This window comes from Cervus canadensis, chromosome 3 (genome assembly GCF_019320065.1).
Source record: "Cervus canadensis isolate Bull #8, Minnesota chromosome 3, ASM1932006v1, whole genome shotgun sequence".
Lineage (NCBI taxonomy): Eukaryota > Metazoa > Chordata > Mammalia > Artiodactyla > Cervidae > Cervus > Cervus canadensis.
Window position 1 is genome coordinate 44,277,217 of NC_057388.1, and position 26,930 is coordinate 44,304,146.

At 43.0% G+C, this 26,930-nt stretch overlaps 1 non-coding gene across 1 annotated transcript; it reads left to right on the forward strand.

Moving 5' to 3' along the window:
* The first annotated feature begins 15,726 nt into the window (after window positions 1-15,726).
* On the forward strand, window positions 15,727-15,833 carry LOC122438953. The gene has a single exon (XR_006268698.1). It is a non-coding gene; the product is annotated as a U6 spliceosomal RNA (small nuclear RNA).
* Window positions 15,834-26,930: the final 11,097 nt, after the last annotated feature.

Below are 26,930 nucleotides of genomic sequence, written 5' to 3' on the forward strand. Positions count from 1 at the left end.
TGGAAAAGCTATTTGCAAAGTGCACGGGAGGGAAATGAACACCAATAGACCCTTCCAAAAGGCTTGAGCTTAGTTTTCACTCTCTTAAGCAGGAAAATGTTTGTGCACACCCAGATGACAGCATTTGTCTTTTGGTACCCATCGATTGGAGCAGTTCTTGGTGATGAAAAGCTGCTTTGAGTTCAGTAAAGCTTTAAATAATTATGTATGTATTTTATTAATTATAATAGTGTCTACATAAATTTCAAAATAGTAGTAAAAAATATGCAGGAGATCAATTTATCCAGCTACGCACACGGTTTGGTGCACATTTACAGAAAAAGCTAGTATCCCAGTATTATAACCCAGAGGTGGTTACGATGTCTAGGAAAGTGCTTGTCATTATAACTAGTACTTTATTGGTATTAAATACTCTAACCTGCTTCCCACTAGGCTTAGGAACGCCTCAATTTTTGAAGATGGTTAATTTTAAAACCCTACTCCCTCCCTGTTCTCCTTCTTCTCATCAGTGACAGCAGCAAACAATTAATGGCACTTCTTAAATGTCTTCCTGCCTGAAATAACATCTTCTTCCAATTAAAAAATAACAAAGGCTGCACCTCTCCTCTGTTCCCTTCACTGGCCATAGCATCCTGACATCTCCCTCTGTCACCAGGTCTGTTTAAGACCTAGCTCATCTCTCAAAACGGAATCTGTCATATGTTCCTAGTGGGGAGGGATTATTTGTAATTATGGTTTTCAAAGGAAATTTATGCGAGTGGTTTGCAGGAAGTTGAGGTATATCTAAGGGTCCGCTTGTCAGAGGGCAGCCGAGTCTCCATAGGTGCACATCCTCTCCTGCATGAGCTGTTGTATCCTGGCCAGGCTTGGGTTGTCACGTGGGTGGGGTCCCCCACTTATTTGCACTCTTTCACCTTCCCCATTTCCTACAAAGGCACTCTGACCCTCCTTTACTGTCACTTCACTCTTTAAAATTCAACTCAGTAAATATCATGTCATTTACTCTTAAACTCAAAGTACCAGACTGGTTTTTCCTTTTCACTGGGAGATGAAATTGGGCTCACATTTTTCACTTTTTGAGGAAGTCAATGACTCTTGCTCTTCTTCTGTTCCTTGAGAACTACCAATCAAGGTATTGACATTACACCCATTTATTCCAAATGGCACCAGAAATGGGACTATAAGTACCTCTTTACAAAGCAAAGCACCTCACATTCATAGACAGTACCCCATGTTGGTCTCTAAGTGATCTTAGACAATATGACAGCTTCACTTCCTGGAAGTGATGAAGACTTGGTCTCTTCTAATTGCAACAGAAGGTGGCCATGGGTTCTTCCACTTCATGCCTCAAACTGCTATGATTGGACCTTGAACCAGGATGAGGCCTGGATTCCTACTTCTGGGCTGGGCTGGGCGAGGTTGGGTATACATGTGAGGGTAAGGGTAGAATCAAAGCTGGAGATGGGAATAGTGCTGGGTAAGAGAGCTGGATACCTTAGAATGAGGTTGGCAAGCCTTTGGTCAGCAGGGCTGGGAATTAAGACTGATAACTGGGCTAATAGGGGTCAAGGGTCCTGGCAGCAATACAGATGGGGTGAAGGGAGAACCATGTGAACAAAGTCAAGCTGAGAAAGGCCTGAGATGGATCTGAAGCCAGGGAAGTTCACAGCAGAAAAATGAAGCTCACCGTAGGAGGCGGCGAGGAGCCACAGACAAGAGCATGAGTTTTTCATTCACGTGGAAGGCTTGAGTTTAATCCTGTCTTCCTAGTTATATGCAATGTGATTCGGGTCAATTTACTTAAACCTGTCCTACTTAAATCATCTCTAAAATTAGAAAAATAGTAATATGTATCCTGCAGGTGATTTTAAGAATTAGAAATAATGCATACAAAACATCTCACACTCTATTTCTTCAACTGGTTGCATGGGTATGCTTTGAGGGATCCAGATGGTCTCTATGGAATTTTATTTTCTGTTCTTAACTTTTTAATTTGCTTAAACTTGGACAGTATTGCTTAGAGAAGTTTCAGGTTCAGAGAAAAACTGAGCGCAATGTACAAAGTTCCCTTACACTCCATGTTGTACACATGCAGAGTCTTCCCCACCATCAATATCCCTCCACTCGAGGGTACATTTGTGACAATCAATGAACCGACACCGACAGGTCACCATCATCCAAAGTCCACAGTTCACATTAGGGTTCACTTATGGTATGGTACCTGCTATGGGTTTGGGCAAATGTACCATGGCATGCATTCACCATTATAGGATCAGATAGAATAGTTTCACTTCTCTAAAAATCCTCTGAGCTCTGCATAGTTATCCCCTCCTCCCACTTCCTGTACCTCTGGCAACCACTGATCCTTTTACCATCTCTATAGTTTCGTCTTTTTTAGATTGTCATATAATTGGAATCATACAGTATGTAGTCTTTTCAGGTTGGTTTCTTTTACTTAGTAACATGAACTGAAGGTTCTCTGAAGTCTTTTTGTGTCTCCAAAGCTCCTTTTGTTTTAGTGCTGAACAATATCCCACTGGTAGCTGTACAGCAGTTAAGTATCCATCTACTGGCTCTTAGCTTTTAATCCAGTGCTTTTCAAATGGAAGTCTTTGAACCTCTGGCTGGACTGAACATGTGTTCTTGAGAACTCAGGAGTTTTAGAACTTGAGAAATACTAGCCTAGCATATAGTAGGTGCTCAATAAGTGTAAATAATTAATGACAAGATTACCACTCTTATAAGAATGTAGTGAAGCAGGTCTGGGCCAGGGCCCATGTTCACAGGGTTTATCCCAAGAGGAGAGTCTTGTCAACTGGATTTGAAGTCAAAGCTGCTTTGTGTGTGGGGGTGGGAGTGCAGGATGGTTTGAGTTCCCTGGACCACTGCCTGGGGCTGCCCAGTCTTTTATGGGGACATTTCCAGGGCAGATGCTGGACACTGCCATGACCTGATGGTTTCTGACAGCCCTATTTTTTAAACTTGGAGCATTTTCTCATCTTGGGTTTTCTGGTACTGTTTCCTCACTCCGTGATTTTCAGAGACTACAGCATGATTCCTCAGCTACCTCTTAAGGTCCTCCCATTCCCAGGACTATGATTCATGGGGCTGGGAGACCTGAACTCACTGAGAGCTGCCCAGGGCTCCATCACTGCCTTTTCACCTGTCTTCAGCTACTGCTCCCTTGTAACCACCTGTGTTCCATTTTACTGGTGTTGGAGACTCTGTTTCCAGATGGCAAGGGCAAAAGTAAAACCCCACCAGGGCACTCCCATCAGGTTTCCCCAGCTACCCCAGGAGGTTGCCTTTCTTATTCATCTTCTTGCCCCAAATGCAATTTTCCAAGGTCCATTTTTTGCTCTCTGAACATCTCACAGGCCTAAGACCAGAGCTGTAACAGCACCATAGCCCCTTCTGTCTTGTCCTTACTTTCTTTCTCTACCTCCTCATTATAAACATTCCCTGTGCTTACACACTGGGGATTTTAGGTAACTCCTTGACATTAATTGGAATCATGCCTTATCATATTTTCAGAATTTCATTTTTTAGAGCCCTCTCTACTTCAGATCATATTTCCCTTTGGTTCTGGGGTTCTCAACCCTGGCTGCACCGTGGAAACACTGAAGCAATCTTTAAAAAGAACTGATGCTTGATGCCAACACAGACTGTTGTGGTGGTTGTTAAATAGCTAAGTGGTGTCTGATTCAGTGACACCATGGACGGCGACATGCTAGCCTTTCCTGTCCTTCACTATGTCCCAGAGTTTGCTCAGATTCATGTCCTTGAGTCGGTGATGCTATCTAACTACCTCACCCTCTGCCACCATCTTATCCTTTTGACTTCAATGTTTCCCAGCGTTGGGGTCATTTCCAATGAGTTGTCAACAGAACAAGTTGAACCAAATCTCTGGGGTAGGGCCCAGGCATGGGTATTTTTTTTTAGGTTACCCAGATAATCATTTTTTAAAATGTTAAAATGATCTTCATTAAAATGAAAAACTTCTGCCCATTAAAGTATACTACTAATACAAAGAAGAAACAAGTCACAGACAAGGAGAAAATTTTTGCCACACCTGTTTCTGACAAAGGAATTGTATTTAACATATCTAAGCAATTTCTACAACTCAGTAATAACACACAAACAGCTCAGTTGAGAAACTGGCCTAAAAGTTTGACTAGGCACTTTACAAAGGGAAAAATATAAACAGCCAATAAGTACATGAAAAGGTGTTCAACATCATTAGACATCAGGGAAATGCAAATTAAGACCAAAATGAGATACCCGATAATGGCTAAAATTAAAAGAATAATGAAAACTGCAGAGCAAGTAGGACTCACTCTCTCACTCATTTCATCTGGGAGAATAAAATGATGTGACCACTTTGGAAATTGGTCTGGCAGGTTCTTATAAAGTGAAAGATACACCTACCCAATGACAACAATACTACTTCAAAGTTTTCATCCAAGAAAAGTAAAAACACATGAACATGAAAAGACTTAGCAGCTTCATTAAGAATAGCCCCAAACAGGAAACAATCCAAGTGTCCCTCAACTACAGAATGGATGAACACGTAGTGGTATATTTATACAATAAGATACAATTCATCAACAGAAAAGGAAAAAACTACTGATTCAAAACTACTGATCACATGGGTAGCCTTAAAAATCATCATGCTAAGTAAAAGAATCCACAAACACACAAAGTACCTATATATGATTCCATTTATATGAAGTTCTAGAATATGCACAAGATAAGGAGAAAGGGATTGGAAACAGAGGTTGCTCCCAGGAAGAGGGGTTCTGGGAAGCTCATGAGGGGTTGTTCTAGGGTGCTAGAATTGTCCTGTATCTTGATAGTGGTATGGATTACAAAGCATGTGCATTTGTCCAAATTCACTTTCAAAGTAGGGTCTTAAATGTGGTATATTCATATTTATACATTCAATTAATGTAACATTCCTCAATCAGGAAAATTCAATGAATTAAAAGTTCCCCAGATGATTTACACAGTAAGGGTTGAGAGTCAATGCTATGGGGCCTCAGTTTATAAAACATCTTCTATCTTTTCTCTGTAGTTTGAAAACCTTCTTTCCTAACACCCAGACCCCTTGTCTGCAGGCATCATGCATTCCAATCTCCTCTAACACAGAACCCCAGAACATCAGGAACTTCTCACCTAAGATGGCTCTCATTTCCAGCACACCTAATACATGTCTTTGTTGGTCAAAATAAATCCAAAACACAGGGTCCGCTTTCTAACATGCATAAAAAGTCCTTGCTGAGCAAGGACTTTTCAGGAAGATGACTGAAAAGGTAACCATCTGCTCTTTCTGTGGACCACTGAGATTTGCAGCAAATGTCTGGGGAGTTGAACCCCCTGACCTTGTTCTCTTATCGGTATGCAAAGGTTTTATGTTGTGTTTTGGAAAGTGCATCTTTCATCTACTTCATTAGATGAGCATCTTTTCACTTCCAGGCTTACTGATTTTGATGTAGTTGAATACATTCTTACTAAGGATAACTTCTGTGTCTCTTTTTTTTCTGAATAAAACATACTTTAAACAAATACTATTACCATTTTCAACCATCTCCAACCAAGACCCAGAGATATCCAGGAAGATACTTTTACCATGATGTGTCTATAGTTTTAGACTACTTATTACTCATCACCTGTGCCTTGCTAATATTTTCTTATCTCTTGGAAACACTGAGGCTTGCTTTAGGTTCTTTCTTGAGCTTGTGTCCAACAGCTATGAGCGATACACAAGTAATGTATCACCCACTCAGCAACCTTAACTATCCAGGATTTAGCTACTAATAACTAAAAAGCAAGCCATAAAGAGATTCTGAAGACATAAAACTGACATCATAAAATCTATACATTTTACTTCAAAGTGAGTCCCTGTTTCTGAGTATTGGATATGGAAGTCCCTTCCCTGAAACTGCAGCCCTCAGGCAGGGCTCTAGGGTTCTAATCTGAAGTTCTGTTTATGTAGTACCTGCTGCCCTTCTTCCTTGAAGCCTCCACAAACTGCTATCCCCGTCTTCTCCTACCTCCATATCTGCAAGACTAGTTATCTCTGGGTGGACTCTTCACTCTGCAAATCCATCTGAGGCTTGTCAGTTAATCCCATTTATCTGAAATAAAAAGAAGAGAATCCTACAGGACTTCAGCAGATGATATGATAAGGATTCTTGGAATTTGTGGGGTTTTTAAAAATATTTGTTTATTTAATTATTCATTTATTTGGCTGAGCCAGGTCTTAGTTGTAGCACATGGGATCTTTAGCTGCAGCATGCAAATTCTTAGTTGCAGCATGCAGGATCTAGTTCCCTGACCAGGGATTGAACCCAGGCCCCCTGCATTGGGAGTCTGAAACCTTAGCCACTGGACCACCAGGGAAGTCCCTGGAATTTGTTTTTAAATAATCCATTGGGGTGAGGGAACAAAGGCATAGATGAAACAAGATGGTTACTGACAACCATCTTGTCAGATGTTGGAGTTGAACATCACGGGAGCAGATCAACCTATGAGCTCTTTTTTTTCCCCTATGAACTCTTTTTATGCATATTAGAAAGTGTCCATAAAAGTAGAAAGCAAACTAAGTTACCAGGGGACTAGGGTGGAAAGAGGGATAAGTTGGGAGATTGGGACTGACACAGACACACAATTTGTTTGGAGAATCCCATGGGAGAAGAGCCTGGTGGGTAACAGCCCACACAGTCACGAAGAGCCAGACATGACCAGTGACTTAGCATGCACTTACTCACAACTGTATATGAAACAGGTAACTAATAAGAACCTGCTGTAAGGCACAGAGAACTCTATTCCATACTCTGTAACGGCCTATATGGGGAAGGAATTTAAAAAACATTTTTAAAAAGAGTGGATATATGTTTATAGATAACTGATTCACTTTACTGCACACTTGAAAGTAGCACAACATTGTAAATCAACTATACTCCAATAAAAATTTTTAAAAAGAGGATGTCCATTCAAAAAGAAAGCATGTGATGTTATACAACTGAATGTAAAGTTCTTACTCTCGTTTTCATGTGGTACTGGACAGGGAGCATACATTTACTTTACCATTAACATTACTAAACCTAATATTACTAAAAATTGCTTCTTCAGTAACTTCATCCAGGAGACAAAATATCTGGAAGTTTTGTTTTGTTTTTAAAGAGTCTCACAAGTATGTCTGCCCTTTGCTGTCCAATATACTTCATGGTGCAGGTTATTGAGAGCAGCTTTAAAATGTCAACATTAAGGGAAACTCCATGGAGTCAGGGACAAAAGCCAAGGTGAAGTGCTCCTTTACCTTTGAAGAGTTCTGGCACCCAGACCCACACCTACAATCCAGCTCTTCAATCAGGATGTCAGAGAGGCAGGAGGCCAAGAGGGAATGCACATGAATTCTGTGCTTTGGGGGACTTGAATCTGCAGAAAATGGATTCTCTCTGCCAAAAAATGACTTCCCTTCTCCTCCATTGGCTCAGCTTTTCTTCTGTTCTCTTCCCTTCCATTTCCTTTTCTTTGCTCCTCTTTCCCTTCCTTCCTCCCTCTCTCCCTTCTTTCTTTCCTTCCTTCCTTCCTTGTTTCTTTCCCTTCTTTCTTTTCTCCTTTTAAACCACTGCTACCACCACAAAAACCCATAGCATGTTCATCTGAGACCTCATAGAGTTGTTGTAAAGATTAAGACACAAATGTGGGAGAAAAGGGGAAATTTTAAATTAATTAGAATAACTTTGATCATTATAACCATAATAATTTTTAAATTATGGACACCTTCAAACATATAAACATTTGTCTGACTAATATATTAAACCCCTTGTACCTATTACCCAGCTTCAATCCTTGTTCAAAGGTGGCCAGTCTCCTTTAATCTGTCCCCCATCCCATTCCCAACATCCCCCATCCCACTCCAAATTACTTTAAAACAAGTTCAAGGCAACATTAAGTTTTATCTGTAAATACTTAAGTAGTATCTCTAAGAGATAAGGTCTTTCTTTTTTCTAGTATAAACATAAAGCGCTCATCACATCTAAACAGAGCAATAATTTGTTAATATAAAATATTCAGGCATACTCAGATTTCCCTGATTATCTCATGATTTCTTTTTATTCTTGGTTTGCTCAAATCAGCATCCAAATAAGATCCACATATTGAATTCTGTTGAAATGTCTCTTGTATTTTCTAATATAAAGGTTCCTTGCCCTCTTTTCCCCATAGCCACTTATTGAAGAAACTGAACTGTCTTATAGAATGTTCAGTATTCTGGATTATGCTCATTGCATCCTCATGGTATTGCTTAACATGTTCCTTGATTACCTGTAACTTCTGTAAACTGAGAATTATAACTTGGATATTAGTAATACAGAAGAGTTCACTTCCTAGACTGACAATTTATTTTTTTAATTTAATTTTATTTTATATTGGTGTATAGTGGATTTACAATGTTTAGTTTCAGGTGTATAGCAAAGTGATTTGGTTATATATATATACATACATATATATATATCCACTCTTTCAGACTGTTTTCCCATATAGATTATTACAGACTATTGAGTAGAGTTCCCTGTGCTATACAGTAGATCTTTGTTGATTATCTAATGTATATATAGTAGTGTGATCAAGACTCAGAATTTCTATGTATGACATCTCCCCACAGTGAGTAAGGCAAGTCCCAAATTCTCCTGAGGCAATAGAAAAGAAGATAACTATTTTGCAATAATGCCAATTCTAGTCTCTGTTGACTTCACCAAAAATATCTGGCCAGAATTCATCATTAGCTTCACAATGATTATCAACTAGAACGTGCTGGGCCTTCTTTCCATGCAGAAAACAAGCATAGACAGGTGGAAGGAACGTGAACTTGGGAAACTGACAGCCCTAGATTTGAATTCTGACTTTGCCTTTTATTAAATCTATTCCTTGTCTAATTAACTTAATATTTTTTCATCTCAGATTCCTGTATATGAGAGTCATGTCTATCTCACCAGGATGCTGAACTGTACCTGCCATGTAGTATATGTGTTCAATAATCACTTTTTTTTTTTTCTAATGTAGGTTAAAAAGAATACGTGTTGAAAGTGACAAATCTATAGAGTTTGTTTTGATCCAAATGCAAATATGGCATTTACCAGCTTCCCAGAAAATAGAGGAGGTTTTCAGCTAAACCTTAAGAAAGAACATGCAGGTGGGGGAAGAACTACGATAATAGGAAATATTGCTCTCCTTCCCTCCTACTTGCACTGAAGAAAAATTCAGGAAATTCTTCCCAAAGAAAGCATGACCTGTTTCAGCCTGAAAAATTTGCTGTTCTCTAGACTGTGCTGGCTTGGGAACATATTTCTTTTACCAAAAGATGAGTTCACAGTAAATGACTCAGAAACATATGGATGAAATTTCCCTTAAGCCACTCAGGGGATTAGAAATTAAGGGAAAGAGTGCTTGGCAAAATGCACTTGGGGTTTTGCCAAACCTAAACCAACTGAGAAATAGTTAAGACACAAGGCAGATCTCATATGCTGCCAAGTTTACCCATCTTAGTGGGACAGGGATTTATAATTAGAGCTGCTCAGAAAAGCACTGCCTCACGGGTGGCAAAGGACAAAAAAGCCTTTGTCCTTAATGTCTCAACGTGGCCGCTATTTCCCAGATGGGCCCTTTACACACCCTCTTAATCACCAGGATCCTCAAAGCCATCTCCACTGGCCTCTGCGTTCCTCTTCTACTGTCAAGCCCCTGACACTCTCTCCAGGCCTCCTTTGTTTCCAGGCCAGGCTGAATGCTTCTCACAGTGAATTCCTGGATGTGGGAGAGCAGATCTTATATGTGTGTTCTTGAATTACAGTGAAGAACTGTCAAGGAAAATATGACCAAGTAGATTCTTTCTCTGACGTACACTTTTTGTTTTTTTGGTCTTCTGTGTCTTACCTTTGACACCTTTCCACTTTTCTCTGCTTTCCATGGGTTTCTTTCTCTGTAAAATGAAGGGATTGAGTCCGTTGCTTTCAAGCTGTGCTGCCTGGTGCCTTTTGGAGGCTTGGCTGGGCCCAGTGGAAGGGGGCAGGAGATAGTGAACAATGCTGGCTTCCAGAAGGAGGAGGGAGCTCCAGCTTAAGACTTCAGGTGAATCAGGGGCTCAGGGTTAAACGATCTGAGAACCATGGGGCTGCATCCTTCTGACCAGGCAGTGCCGGGGTCATAGGCCCCGCTTCTCAGTCTCCACTCACTTCCCTGAATATCACTCTAGAGGCTTTTCTCCCCAGCACTCGTCAGAGTGCTCTATGTGCCAGGCACTGTACTACTCTCTGAGCATTTAGCAGTAAACAAAACAGACCTGGCCCCCATCCCAGTGGAGCTCAGAGACTAGCTGGGGTGGCTGGTGTTAGATATGCAAACGAAGATGTACATTTAAATCGGTATACATACACCATGAAAGACAGGCCCCGGGAGGGAGGGAGAGGTCCTATAGATGCCTCCTGTTAAAGCATCTCCCCCACCAGCCTGGCTGACCCCTTGCCACTCTGTGGAATAGCTAGTTATCATTGTCATTGAAAGTTTCCATTAAAAATATACCTCTTTTACCTGACAGGAGAGGGCAAGAAACAAGGGCAGAAGCAGCTGGTGGAGTTAGCTACTGTCACTGCCACCTGATGCGAAGAACTGACTCATTAGAAAAGACCCTGATGCTGGGAAAGACTGAAGGCAGGAGGAGAAGGGGACGGCAGAGGATGAGACGGTTGGATGGCATCACCAACTCAAGGGACACGAGTTTGCGCAAGCTCCAGGAGTTGGTGATGGACAGGGAAACCTGGCATGCTGCAATCCATGTGGTCGCAAAGAGTCAGACACGACTAAGTGACTGAACTGAACTGAACTGCAGAAAGAAGGTCTTCCCTAGTGGCTCAGTTGGTCAAGAATCTGCCTGCAATGAAGGAGACTCAGGCAATCTGGGTCAGGAAGTTCCCCTGAAGTAGGAAATGGAAACCCACTCCAGTATTCTTGCCTGGAAAATCCCACGGACAGAGGGGCCTCGTGGACTACAGTCCATGGGGTCGCAAGAGTCAGACATGACTTAGCAACTAAACTATCACCACTGCAGAAAGAAAGAATACGACCTTGAGAGAACAGATGAGGGGCTTTAGGTGGGTGAGGGGAGGAAGGTTTATAGGTAGGTGAGCCTGGAAAAATCTGACAGGCTCAGGAGGGAGGAGACCCAAAGAAAAGGGAAAGCCAGACCAATGACTCCCTTCACTTATTTCACTGCTGTATCTAGAACTCTCCTAATGTCTTTCCCCTATTCCTCACTGAATTTAATATGCTATACATGGTAAAATTAGCTCAATATTCATTTTAATTCTCTTGTTGTTCCTTTGCCTCTGCCCAGCTCTTATTCTGTACATTTTATACAGGAAAAGTGATTTTTTTAAAAAAATTCTGGAAACATTCCCATGGTTCCTACTGTAGGTATGGGGGCAATGCTCACCAGGACTGGGGTGTACCTGACCTCTTATTTGGGAGGGTGGGTGGAATGAGGCAGAGGGAGGCTGGTTTATTGGCTTAAAGAGTTAAGACTCCTGTGGGGCACTAGATGGCAACATTTCTCCAAATCTAAACTTCACAAAGACGAAGACCTGAAGGTCAATCCTCACAGCTGCCAATCCCAACACACTCAACAGTCCTGAACTTGTGGAGATGAGAAGACTAAAGCTATGTCTGGTGGGAGGGAGATCCTCAACAGTTCATTTCTCAGGGCCTGTGGTCCATAGTAAAGGCCCAGTGGTATTAGCTGTTACTGCTACCACGATCACTACCATCACCATCACCACCACCACCACCAGCACTACCATCACCACCTCCATCACTACTATAATACCACCATCATTATCACTACCATCACCACCAACATCACCATTACTATCATCACCACTATAATACCACCATCACCATTATCACTACCATCACCACCACCATCACCATTACTACCATCACCACCACCACCTCCATCACTACTATAATACCACCATCACCATTATCACTATCATCACCACCACCATCACCATTATCACTACCATCACCACCATCGCTACCATCACCACCACCATCACCATTATCACTATCATCACCACCACCATCACCATTATCACTACCATCACCACCACCATCACCATTATCACTACCATCACCACCATCACTACCATCACCACCACCATCACCATTATCACTATCATCACCACCACCATCACCATTATCACTACCATCACCACCAACATCACCATTACTACCATCACCACAACCACCTCCATCACTACTATAATACCACCATCATTATCACTACCATCACCACCACCACCTCTATCACTACTGTAATACCACCATCATTATCACTACCATCACCACCAACATCACCATTACTATCATCACCACTATAATACCACCATCACCATTATCACTACCATCACCACCACCATCACCATTATCACTACCATCACCACCACCATCACCATTACTACCATCACCACCACCACCACCACCACCACCACCTCCATCACTACCACCATCATCACTACTCCTCTGTCCATGGGATTTCCCAGACAAGAATACAGGAGTGGGTTGCCATCTCTTTCTCCAGGGGATCTTCCCAACCTATGGATTGAACCCACCTCTCCTGTTTGACAGGTGGATTCTTTACCACTGAGCCACCTGGGAAGCTCAGTTGGGTTACATATGTTGCTATTTTTGTTGGTGCTGAAAATGAAAACTTTATTCAAACCATTTCTGGGAGGAGTGATCTAGTTAGACATAGATCTTTCCTTTTTTTCGCAAATATGTGCTACAACCTGACTAGCAACCTGCTGCCTGGTAAAGAAACTTACCAGAATTGCTTTAATGAAGAATGATTTGTATTTGACATATCAAGTTTTGGCTAGATAAATAGTTGCTTCTTATCTACTTGAGCAATATTTGAAAACAGTGTCCTTCCTTGTGGACTGAAAATGTCCTCCTGAGTTTAGTTTGCATTATCAATTTATTTATCACATTCTTTTGGCTTAGCAACCAGCCCCACCCCCAGGCCCTGTCCTTCTAATTAGCAACCTGTCCCTGTATTTCAGTGTTTCTGCTGAGGCACATGAGCTGACCCATGAAGAGTCAAAACACATCACTTGACGTAGAAACATCATTTGCTGAGTTTTTCATATAGTTGGACTGGTCAGATGAACAGTTTCTTAGGGACTAGAAATTGAATTGAGGTGAGCTTATGTAAAAGACTGGATATCCAGGTGCTCAAGAGCATGAGAATGACTAGGGAAGAGGGTGGCAAGGCAGAGTTACAGGACTGATAGCCAGTCGCTTGTTTTAAATGATTCATTTTGTGCCTTAAAGCCCCCAGGACTCCATGGCTGCCACCTTCCAATGGTAGATTTTTTTTTTTCCAAGGGTCCATTCATGTGTTTAACCAACACCTAATGATTAACTTCTAACATATGCCCATGTGGTTCCATGCTCTAGGTTTATAGCAGTGAGCGTGGTATCTGCCCTAATGAATCTTACATACTGGAGGAGGATAAAAACAAATAAACAAATAAACACATTGCTAAATATAATTCAGGTTTGATAAGTGCTAATAAGAACAGCAAGGCAGAATTTGTAGTGACAGACATGTGTGAGAGTGTGTATGTTTGTTTCCACTGACTGATGGAGTTTGATTCATCAAGGAAAGCTGCTAGGAAGGACTGACATTTTAACAGACAGACGTGAACAAAATGAGGGGTGAGTCATGTGAGAGGCCCCGAGCTAAAAGGAAACCATGTGTTTCCATTATTGTGAACTTGTCTGAGTCAGTCAGGTCAGGATGCACAGCTCTTGGGGTCTTACTAGTTGACAATAGCTATTAAAAGAAGATTGATGTAAATGAGAGTAAACTATTTACCCTACAACTAAGCTCCCAGTTGGGAAAGGAAGCAAATCTTATACCAAATTTGGTCATGCATACAGAAATTTATTAAGCAGTTTCTATTCACAGGTTCAAATAGTTTCACAAATTGTTTGGTAAGCTCAGTGGAGACCCAGCCCTCTGTCCTCGGAGCTCTTACGGCCACCTCTCATGTGAAGGTCACTTGAGACAGAGGCATAACCTCACCAGAGGCAGGCTTCTGTTACACTGAGACTCAGCAGCAGGTGGCCAGAGCTCCTCTTCACAAGACCCAGTAGCTGGGTTGCCTGGGAACAAGCCTCAGTTACCATCCCTAAGAGTACATTATGGGTGGTTAATTTTATGTATCGGTCTGGCTGGGTATGGTGCCCAGCTGCTTGGTCAAACACCAGTCTGGATGTTATTATGAAGGCATTTTAAAAAAAAAGATGTGATTAACACTTATATTAGTAAACTTTGAATAAAGCCAGTTACCCTCCACAATGGGGGTGGGCCTCATCCAATCAGCTGAAGGCCTTACGAGCAAAGACTGAGACACACCACTGAAGAAGAAATTCTGACTCCAGAGATTCTGCCTGAGTTTCCAGCCCTCAGATTCACCAGTTAACTCAATAGTTGCAACGATAATTCTTATTTGAATTACTAGTCTGCCAACCAGTCCTCTGGGCTTTGGACTTGCTACTCTCCCCATTCAAGTGAGTCAATTCCTTAAAATAAATCTCAGTCTCTCTCTCTTTTTCTCTATCTATATGATACATCTATCTATCAGTTCAGTTCAGTTCAGTTCAGTCACCCAGTCATGTCTGATTCTTTGCGACCCCATGAATCGCAGCTCGCCAAGCCTCCCTGTCCATCAACAACTGCTGGAGATTACTCAAACTCATGCCCATTGAGTCGGTGATGCCATCCAGCCATCTCATCCTCTGTCGTCCCCTTCTCCTCCTGCCCCCAATCCTTCCCAGCATCAGGGTCTTTTCCAATGAGTCAACTCTTCCCATGAGGTGGCCAAAGTATCGGAGTTTCAGCTTCAGCATCAGTCCCTCCAATGAACACCCAGGACTGATCTCCTTTACGATGGACTGGTTGGATCTCCTTGCAGTCCAAGGGACTCTCAAGAGTCTTCTCCAACACCACAGTTCAAAAGCATCAATTCTTCGGCGCTCAGCTTTCTTCACAGTCCAATTCTCACATCCAAACATGACCACTGGAAAAACCATAGCCTTGACTAGACAGATCTTTGTTGGCAAAGTAATGTCTCTGCTTTTTAATATACTATCTAGGTTGTATATCTATATACATATAACATATATATATATATATGATATCTATATGCATAGATATATCTCCTATTAGGATCTTCCCTGTATCTCAGTTGGTAAAGAAACTGCCTGCAATGCAGAAGACCTAGGTTTGACCCCTGGGTCTGAAAGATCTTCTGGACAAGGGAATGGCAATCCCCTCCAGTATTCTTTGCTGGAGAATCCCATGGACAGAGGAGCCTCGTGGGCTACAGTCCGTGGGGTTGCAAAGAGTCGGGCATGACTGAGAGACTAACACTACCACTGTATCTCCTATTAATTCTGTTTCTCTGGAGAGCCCTGGCTAATAGAGATTTTGGTACTAGGAAGTGGGGGTAAAGGATACCTAAAAACGTGGAAATGACTTTGGAATTGGGTAAAAGTAGGGGTTGGACAGATTTGAAGTGCATGATACAAAAAGCCTAGGGATTTTTGTATCCCTTGAAGGGATTGCCAATAGAAACATGGACATTAAAAGAGATTCTGGTGCTCGCTTCGGCAGCACATATACTAAAATTAGAACGATACAGAGAAGATTAGCATGGCCCCTGCGCAAGGATGACACGCAAATTCGTGAAGCGTTCCATATTTTTCTCCAAAGAAGACATACAGATGGCTAACAAACACATGAAAAGATGCTCAACATCACTCATTATCAGAGAAATGCAAATCAAAACCACAATGAGGTACCATTACACGCCAGTCAGGATGGCTGCTATCCAAAAGTCTACAAGCAATAAATGCTGGAGAGGGTGTGGAGAAAAGGGAACCCTCTTACACTGTTGGTGGGAATGCAAACTAGTACAGCCACTATGGAAAACAGTGTGGAGATTTCTTAAAAAACTGGAAATAGAACTGCCATATGACCCAGCAATCCCACTTCTGGGCATACACACTGAGGAAACCAGATCTGAAAGAGACACGTGCACCCCAATGTTCATCGCAGCACTGTTTATAATAGCCAGGACATGGAAGCAACCTAGATGCCCATCAGCAGATGAATGGATAAGGAAGCTGTGGTACATATACACCATGGAATATTTCTCAGCCATTAAAAAGAATTCATTTGAACCAGTCCTAATGAGATGGATGAAGCTGGAGCCCATTATACAGAGTGAAGTAAGCCAGAAAGATAAAGAACATTACAGCATACTAACACATATATATGGAATTTAGAAAGATGGTAACAATAACCCTATATGCAAAACAGAAAAAGAGACACAGAAATACAGAGCAGACTTTTGAACTCTGTGGGAGAATGTGAGGGTGGGATATTTCAAAAGAACAGCATGTATACTATCTATGGTGAAACAGATCACCAGCCCAGGTGGGATGCATGAGACAAGTGCTCGGGCCTGGTGCACTGGGAAGACCCAGAGGAATGCGGTGGAGAGGGAGGTGGGAGGGGGGATCGGGGTGGGGAATACGTGTAAGTCTATGGCTGATTCATATCAATGTATGACAAAACCCACTGAAATGTTGAGAAGTAATTAGCCTCCAACTAATAAGAAAAAAGAAAAAAAAATAAATAAAAGAGATTCTGGCTAAGAACTCAAAGAGAAGAGCTGTAGAGAAAGTTCCTATTGTCTTAGAAAATACATACATCATCATGAACAGAATGTTGCCAGAAATATGAATGCTAATGATGTTCCTGGTAAGGTCGCAGACAGAATTTTGGATACGGACACAAATATGCATTGAGGAAAGATAGTGTGAAGAGACACAGGGAGAAGACAGCCTTCTACAAGTCAGGGAGAGGCCTGGAACAGATCTCTTCCTCACAGGCCTCAGAAGGGCCAACCTTGCCAACATCTTCATTTTTGGATTTCTAGCTTCCAGAACCGTGAGACAGTAAATATGTATCATTGAAGCTGCCCAGTCTGTGGTGCTTTGTTCTGGCAGCCCCAGCACCCTAATGCAGGACTATCCATCTCGGTGGTGTCCTCTTCCTTATTTGTCATCAATCAGGTTCTCTGGGAGCAGGGGTCAAGACAGAGTTCAGGGTGCCAAATGTTTGTTAGGGATCAAACCCTATAAAAGGAACGGGAAGGATCCATCATCAGAAATGAATGCAACCAGTTAATATATATGACCAGCTCGTTCTGCTTAGAAAAAAGTTTAAAATAATTGAATGTCAATTCAAGCTTCACTGACCCTTGTTTTCTCTTACTATTTATCAAAAGTATGATATAATTAGGTATTTATTTCCAAATTGATGGAGATTTATAAGCTACAAACCAAGAGGTTATTAGCCTTAAGTCAATGCTAATAACAATATACTATAAACCTAATAATTATTATTATCTACTTATTAATAATAACTTCTCTGTTCGAATCTGCTTCAGTTACAAGAATTTGAGTTAAAAAGTTTTTAAAAAGGAGGGGGAATGGGGTGGATAAATTGGGACATTGGGATTGATGTGTATATGCTACTGTATATAAAATAAATAACTAATAAGGACCTACTGCATAGCACAGGGAACTCTACTCAGTACTCTGTAATGGCCTAGATGGGAAAAAAAACTAAAAAAGAGTGGATATATGTATATGATAACTGATTTACTTTGCTATACAGCAGAAACTGCATATCACTTCACCCAACATTGTAAAGCAACTATACTCCAATTAAGATTTTAAAAAATAAATAATTTTTCCAGAAAAAAGGAAGACTAGGCAGAGGGAAAAGTTCAACAACAATGCACTTCCCATGAGGCCTCAACCAGCCAGTGCTGAGCTCAGGGCTGATGATTGCCCATCAGGGCTATCTGGCGTTTGGTCAGAATGGCTGGGGCTTTATCCCCCACCTGTCTCGGTCACTGGATCAGGGCTGCCCCAGGAAGAGTGGCTTTGGGCAAGACGGCTTTCCACAAGTGAGGGCGTGGGTGGCTGACAGAATCTGCTGACTGTACCACCTATAGCCAGGCAGTGAGCCCTTCCTGGGCCACATGTCTCTGTGGCCATGAGCCATGCTGCTCACAAAACAGGGAAGAATGGTACATAGCAATACTATTTTAGCCAATCCACCCATCTTGAATATCTTTAATTTCACCAACAGGAGTCCACTTCTAATGTTCATCTTACTAACAATGAACTAATTTCAATAATAAAAATCCATTGTTCACATTCACTATGCTAATGAACAAAGCCATAAATAGTCAGTGAGAAACGATCACAGAAGCATTCAAGGTAGTGGCTTCTGGAATGTGGCTTTTCTGATAAAATCCTAGCTGATTATTCTGGAGTGGAATTTTCCATTAGAGCAACTGATGGTCCTTAGAGTAGAAACTTAAAGCTTAAACGAACCAGCACACACACAATATGACTGACCCTACTTGCTGAAGTATTTCAAAGTAAATCACAGACATCCTGACAACTCTCTTTGCAATACGCTTATCTTTGGGGCTCTTAGACATCTATTCCCTCATCTTGCCCAATCACATTGTCTTAGGGACTATTTAGTTGCAAGGAACAGAATCTACTCAGACTAGTTGAGTTTAACAGGGGTTCAGATGGTAAAGCGTCTGCCTACAATGTGGGAGACTGGGGTTCAATCCCTGGGTTGGGAAGATCCCCTGGAGAAGGAAATGGCAACCCACTCCAGTATTCTTGCCTGGAAAATCCCATGGATGGAGGAACCTGGTAGGCTACAGTCCATGGGGTCGCAGAGTCGGACACGGCTGAGCGACATCACTTTCACTTTCACTGTCAGGACATAAGGATTCGACACACAATCTCCAGATACTGAAGCTGGCAATGAAGGCTCTCTAGACCCCTTGGAGTGGAGCTGAGGTGCTGGCATCTCAAGCTGTCCCTGCCTCTCTCCTGGGGCTTCTGGCTCTCCTCTGTGTGTCTGCTGCTGTTTCCAGCTTCTCTTTGCCTTTCTACCTACTCATTGGCACACTTCCCCTGTCTTGATTTGACATAACCATCATCATTGGACCACCTCCATGTCTCTTAGGTCAATGTTTTGAGAGAGGAAAAATAAAGAGAAAATATGACAGGCAAAGCCCCAACAATGACCTAGTGTCCCCTGAGTTGGTTGAATACTGTGGTCCAGTCACCTATATAAACAAGGTAGATTGACTCCTCCTTCTAGGGTCCATGGAAGGACAAATTCCTCAAGAAGAGGATAGAAATGGGGAGTCTCTGGCAGGTGCACCCTAGTCGTACTTACACATACACACACACACAGGTACACACACGCACACCATAGGTAACTGATTAAGCCAATCCAACAGTTACGGCAAAAGGCCATGTATTCAGATTACAGTATTTAAACACACACATAATGTGTCTTCCTCAATCTGTCTCAAAAAGAAATGTCTTCTTGTTATCATTCTCTGAAACCTCATCTGCCACAAATACCACCTTTCTGGTTAGAACCCAAGGAGCTCTGAATTGACGTTTCCTCAGTGATGGCCACTTTCTACTTGGGTTGCTGCCATGGCTAGAATGGTGCAGTCCATCCCCCGCAGATACGTATCGTCAAAGGCTGTGAGTCAAGTAGCTCACAACCAACCCTATTCTATAGGAGACTCTCCAAGGAAACTCTGGCCTTGGCCTCCGCTCTAACAAGATCCCAGCATTAATTACCAACCCAGGGGAACTGATGCATGAAAGCAGAGCTGTCCTCTAGCCTGGGTACATAGAAACCTCAGCTTGTTCTGTGTTTCCTTTCATGCTTGTTTGCATCACTTAGAATTTCCCAGGACACTAGTGTGTCAGCTAATCAAATCAGCCAATCACCCTTAAGCAGGCAAAGCCATGACGCAAAGAGAGCCCTGGGTCCAGCTTGGTGGAAGCAGGCACTTCTGCCAAGGGCAGAGACAGGGCACCCCCTGCGTGGGCTCAGTGGGCTCCCTCATTCCCCACATCTTTTTCCCTTGCTTCATATCCCCTTAATGGGGGCAGAGTCTTTATCCCCATGAAGAGGAAATGCAGAAAAAGTGCATACAACTCAGGCAGAAAGGACCCTGCCAAATTCAAAACCTCAGAAACACTTAAAGAGAAAAAGCTATTGTTCTTTCTCAGACCGCTTTGCTAGGGTAGGAATAGAGAAAATCTGAGTAAAAACCTTTATTAGCCTGATCCCCCTCCCCCTCTCCTCTCAATTTCATATGGCTGGAGAACTCACCGACTTCCAGGAATAATTGTTTGCTGGAATATTCTCTCCTGCGTGCACTCGGATGACCCAGAGGGATGGGATGGGGAGGGAGGTGGGAGGGAGGTTCAGGATGGTGAACACATGTGAAAAAAAAAAAAGAAAAAAAATATTCTCTCCTGGAAATCTGTTGGAGAAACATCCAAAACTGAGGGCATTGAATAAAACCTTTCTTCTTTTCAGTTTTACCAGAGTCTAGCTGCAATGGTTAAGTGTCAAGGGGTCCAGACCTGTGTGATGGGGCCCCTTGCCATGAAGCCCAGGAGACCTCCACCCATGAGAGGCCAGGGCCTCTGAGCTCTCAGGCTGCTGCCCCAGGCCTTGGTCTAGGTTTGTGGGTGGTTCCATGGGCCAGCTTTGCCCTAGAGCTCTTCAGTGGGAAAGGGGCCCTGTTGGTCTTGGGTTACCCATTGTCTTTAGGGGGGCTCTCGTTGCAGAGACACTGGTGCTAGCCCACTCAGTATCACAGCCCCTCTTCTCAGGTCTTTGCCCTAGGGATCCATCAAGGGTTGGGGCTCTTCTTCTCTCCCCCAAACAAAGCACAGAGCATTCATTCATCCCATCCTTTTTTTTCCCCACAGGCAAGCTGACTGCTTCGTTAGCAGGTGCTGGTGCCCATTAGGGAGATGGAAACACCCTGAGCTGAAAATACTGAGGAGCCTGTCCCCCGCTGAGAGTCATAAGCACCCAGATCCCAGAAACACCTTCCTTTCCTTCCCCACGATGGAGCCCCTGCCTGTCCCCCCAGTTCAGTGAGTTCTGAAGTGAGTCCAGCAGGACTTCTTGCTATAGCAGCAAACAACAAATGAACAAAAGAAAGAACCAAACCAAACCAGATATAATCCTCAGGTCTGTAGGTTCTTCCCATACACCCCTCCCACACAGCTATTTTTTTTTCCCAATGAATACAGGGATAGGATTAATAGAGAAGTGCTAGGAGCAAGGGGGCACTGTTCTATTTGTGTGTTTTCTGTCTGTGTGAGTGTTCTCTGTAGTCCAATAATCGGAGACAGGCTACCAGTACAGTGACTGGGGACCCAGGCTCTGGAGCAGAATTGCCTGGGCTTGAATCCTGGCTCCATCACTTCCCGGATTTGTAACACTGGGCTCCTTACTGAACTTCTCTGTGCCTTGGTTTCCTCATCGAGTAAAAAGGAGGATAATATTAGTACAGCTGTCCCACAGTGGTGTTGTAGGGACTAAATGAGTTAATATATAGTAAATATGTCGAGCGTTGTCTAGCACATAGAAGGCACTGTATGAATGCTCACTTTTGTTATGGAGATAGCTGTGATATAAGGTTTCTGTTTCCATCACTATAAATTTGGTTACTGCAACTTATAAGTGCAGTGCAAGTCTCATTTATAATTTTTTGATAATGTATACCCTGCTACTTCAAGAAAAGATTTAAAGTACGTGAACAATGACAGTAGCTGGAAAATTTATCAATGAAGGTCTTGTTTATAGGGATTTTGTAAAGGGTAGTAATTTTTAACCTGAAGGAAAAACTTCCTGCCTGCCTGCCTTCCTTCCTTTCCTCTCCCCTTCTCTTCCTTTCTTTCCTTCCTTCCTTCCTTTATGATGGGGGTGTAGTGGAAAGCATCAGTAAGTGGAGAGATCTTCCTAAAAATCTTGGCAACAATGTAGTACTCAGGGCCTCTCTGTGGGATGCAATACTGTGTCTAAGAAGCTGCAATGTGCCCAGAATTTGATGCTTCACACAGATGCACCCTTTGATTCTCCCAATGAGCTCTGCAAGGAAGAAAGTACTATTATTTTTACCTTGCAGATGAGGAAGCAGAGTCAGGGGTTTAAGTGACCTGCCCAATCACAAACCATGTAAATAGAGGAGCAGGGTTCCAGGTTAAGTCCAAGTCGATGGACCTCCTGCTCTGCCCCCACCTATCTTGTGATTGGAAAAGATGCAGAACTTCTCTGGATGCTACAGAGCCAACCTGAGAGGGACCAGTACCTCCTAGTTCTTCACATCTGGATAAGGAAGGCTAGGCCCTCCGGCTGGGAATCAAGCAACTGAAGCTTGTAGAATCCATATCAATTTTTGACATTCAGTTGAGGCTGTAACCAATGAGCCTGACCTTAATTCAAACACTAGGTGATTATGTTTGACAAAGAAATGTAAACAGGGCTTTAATTGATTCCTTTGCTTACAATGGGTGGTTCATTTATGACTGTCTTCTCTGTAATAGCCTCTGTCTGGGATCTAGGGATTGGATTGATACACAGAATCCTGCCACTTGTTTGAGCTCAGATCCAACATTCCTGTGTTGATTCATTCATTTGTTTAACAAGTTAATGGTGCTGTGACCCATACTGGACTGCAGTCAGAAACAAAACAGATGTGGGCCCTGCTTCATGACACTCACAGTCTGATTGGCTGTAAATAAATAGCCTCATGAAGAAATACACAGTGAAAACTGTGGTCAGCCCCATGGATGAATGGGATGAGGGGGCTTGGAGGAAGAGTGATCAGGAGTGGGTGGTCAAGGAAGGTCTCTTAGAAGAGGGACATTTAACTGGAGACCTGCATGTTGACAAGGAGTCAGTCATGGGGCCAGCAGAGGAGATGGATGTTCCAGACAGAGGAAAGAGTGAGTGTAATGGCCCTGGGACAGGAAGGGCTTGATGTTCTTATGGGGGTACAAGGCCAGAGTGCAGTCGGGGGGGCATTGCCTGGGATGGGATAGTTAACAGGAAATACAGCAAAAACATAAACATTTTAAACAATGCATGGGAATATAATCATTAGAATGTAGACTGTGGGAATACCCATAAGAAATATGACCCAGTTTAATAAACGAATAATGACTTACAAGAGTCAAAAGAGGCAGAGGGGAAACCTATAGATTAAGAAAATGGAGGATGTGGAGAAATTGGAACCCTCACACATCGCTGGTGGGAATGTAAAGTAGTGCCATTGACAATGACAGCAGACCTGGAGCACAGCGCATGTATAATATTAATGCAATACTGCCCTCAACCCAGTCCTACACAGTTCACTTGTACCCTGAATAGTTTCTATCGCAGGTTGAACTGTGTTCCTCCAAAAGGTGTGTTGAAATTCTAATCCCTGGTACTGTATTAGTATTAGTCAAGTTTCTTTAGAGAACTGTGTGTGAGGATTTTCCTGGAGCAGGGATGGGACCCGTGTCCCCTGCGCTGCCAGCCGCCAGGTGGATTCTTAACCTCTGGACCACCAGGGAAGTCCCTGGCATTCTCACGAAAAGGAAAATTTGGATACAGAGACAGACATGCACACAGAGACCATGCTATAAAAAGATGAAGACAGATATTAGGGTGATGCCAACAAACCACCAGGAACCAGGAGAGAAACATGGAACCGATTCTTCCTCAGGGCCTTCAAAAGGAACCAATTGTCCTGGCATCTTGACCTCAGACTTCTGGTCTCTGGGATGAGAGATAAATTTCTGTTGTTAAAGCCACCTGGTTTGTGGTACTTTGTCATGGCAGCCCTAGTTTCCAATAATCCAAACAGTGCAGAAATAGAAAACAAAGACACAAACTCCTTGGCTTCAGAATCCATTATCTAGGTAGGCAGGCATGTGTACTTAGTCACTTCAGTTGTGCTTGACTCCTTGAGACCCTATGGACTGTAGCCTATGAGGCTCCTCTGCCCATGGGATTATCCAGGCGAGAATACTAGAGTGGGATGCCCTCCCACTAGAGAACCATGCCCTCCTCCAGGGGATCTTCCTGACCCAGGTATTGAACCCATGTCTCCTGCATCTCCACCTCCTCCATTGCAGGCAGATTCTTTACCCACTGAACCACCTGGGAAGCCCATCCAAATATAGACAGAAGAAAACTGAAGTAAGAGAAGAGCAAGCAGCACCCATTTCTTCCTGCTTTCTCTCCAACCACATTCTCCCCACTTCCAAGCCAACAAATAAAGCCTTCAACCCAAATAGAGGAGGGTTGAAGAGTTAAAAAGAGTTAGATGCAGCACAGAAATCGTGCATCCTTTCAATCCTCCCTACATCAGCCAGCTCACAGGTGTAGGTGTGTCTGCTGTAGATATGCAAGGAAATCCTTGTAAGTTTGGAGATCTGAGAGTGGAAGGGACCTGTGTTCTGTTTGATGGAGGAAGTGCAGGGCAATTGTAAGCTTGCTTCCACTGTTCTGTGTCAACAATGGGGTAGAAATGACGGCATGACATATAAGGCCAGAGGCTGTCCTGAGTTCCCTGTGTTCTTAAAGGGGTGTGGGTAGTCATCAGAAAATAGGCAAGACTCCTGAGACAGAAAAGATATCCAGAGGAGAGCAGACCCATGAGGCCTTGAGACCAGAACAAGAAGACACCACTTCCATCCAAAGGATGCAGCCCATGGACAGGACTGCAAGAGATCTGGGAGGTTGTTTTGGAGACTGGAAAGGATGGGGTTCACCTGAAGCAGCAGGCCATCAGAGCACCAAAAAGTAAGGATCCAGCCACGCCCCCCTTCCCAAGCTCTCAGCACCATGTTGAAAAACGTGAAAGCAGCCAGACATTAGTGTCAGCTTCAGGGATAAGGAGAAAGTAGGAGAAGAAAATCTTGATTGTGACTCGTCTATCAAACCAGACTGGCTAGGAAGGCAGTGAAGTTGACTGGGTGTATCTGAAAATAGCTAGATTAAATTTTCTAACTCAGTTTAAATGAAAATTCTAGACAGAAATTCTCATTTGCTGGTAACACCTTCATACACATGTAGAGTCCTGCATATGGGCATTTGGCATCTCTTGGCAGAAGCTGCTCTTTCTTCCTGACCATGATCTTCTGGATCAGAGCTTCCCAAGGCATTTTCTTGACTTAATAATTCCGTCTCAAGCATCAGCACCCTTTGGAGACGTAGGAAAAAAGTATTCCATTGTCCTCAAATTGTGGAACCAACCAGGAGGGCTCTGGCTCAGCTGGTTAAAGAGAACTCTGAGACAGCTGCTGGACAGGGAAGTTCCCACTGGATCCCACCTCACACCTGAAGGGATGACTCCAAATAGATCAGAGGCCTCCAGTGGAAAATAAAATGATAAATGTATGCTTTAGTCCATGCAGGCTGCTATAACAAAATGCCACAAACCAGATGGCTTATAAACAACAAAAATGTATTTCTCACAGTTCTGGAGGCTGAAAGTCTGAGATCAGGGTGCCAGCATGGTCAGGTGATGACCCTCTTTCCAGTGTATCTTCACTTGGAGGAAGGGGGAGCTAGTCCTCTGGGGCCACTGTGGGGTCTCATTGATAAGGCCACTAATGCCTTCCATGGGAGCTCCATCCTCATGAGTGAATCACCTCCCAAAGGCACCACCTCCTAATATTATCACATTGAGCATCAGGATGTCAGCATATGAATTTTAGGGAGACACAAACATCCAGACCATAGCAAAGCACTAGAAGAACACATGAAATTTAAAAAATTATCTCAGAGAGATTTTGTGTGCTACTTAGCCATGGAACACAAGTGATAAATCTGACTATGTAAGAATGAAAATTTTTTGACATGGCCTAAATTCCTATAAACAAAGTCAAAAACCAAATAGTAAACTGGGGAAATATGTGCAATGCCTAGTACAGACAAAGTGTTAATTTCCTTAACATAGCAAGACTTCCCACAAGCCAGCAAGAGATGTATCAAAAATTCAGTAGAAAAATGGTAGAAATGAACAGAAAATTTACAGAAAAGGAAGCAGTATTGATTCCTTAATATTGGGGAAAGATGCTCAACCTCACTCATGAGATGAGAAATGCAAATTGAAAACAGATGCGGTGTTTTGCCTAGAGGTGGACACCACATCCAGACAAACTCTGTCAAAAACCATCATACCTTCTCTCTATTCTTCTAAGGGCCCTAAAAATCTTTCCTAAAAATAATTTTCTTCCCCCTAAGATCATGTACCCCTCCTTCTATTTCCCTCTTAAGATGGTGTTTAATCTTGAATTCTAAGCTACTCTGGAAATCACTAATTTTTTCCTGGCTATCTCCTGTGTATCCATGTTGTTGTTTAGTTGCTCAGTTGTGTCCGACTCTTTGCGACCTTATGGACTCTAGCCACCAGGCTCCTCTGTCCATGGAATTGGAGTGGGTTGCCATTTCCTTCTCCAGGGGATCTTCCCAACCCAGGGATTGAACCCACAATTTCTCCTGCATTGGCAGGCAGGTGCTTTACTGCTGAGCCACCAAGGGAGGCCCGTGTATCCATGAAGTATGCATATTCAAACTTCTGTTTGTTTTTTTCTTGCTAATCTGTCTTTTATTACTGGGGTCTCAGCTGAGGACTCAGAGGGCAGAGGGAAATTATTTTTCCTTTGCTACTGAGGCTCAGCTTCAGAGGCGCCCCCCCCCCCCCCCCGGGATCCTCATGGCCAGTCTGGGAGTGAGTGCCCCTGAGGTTCCAGAAGTAGGGAAGGGTGCGCAATTTAATTTCCTTCCCCACCAGAGCTGAGGGGCTCTCACTGGATGGGTGTTCTGGGTAGGGGAGAGAAAGGCACAGGGCAAGGGAGTAGAAAGTAAATTC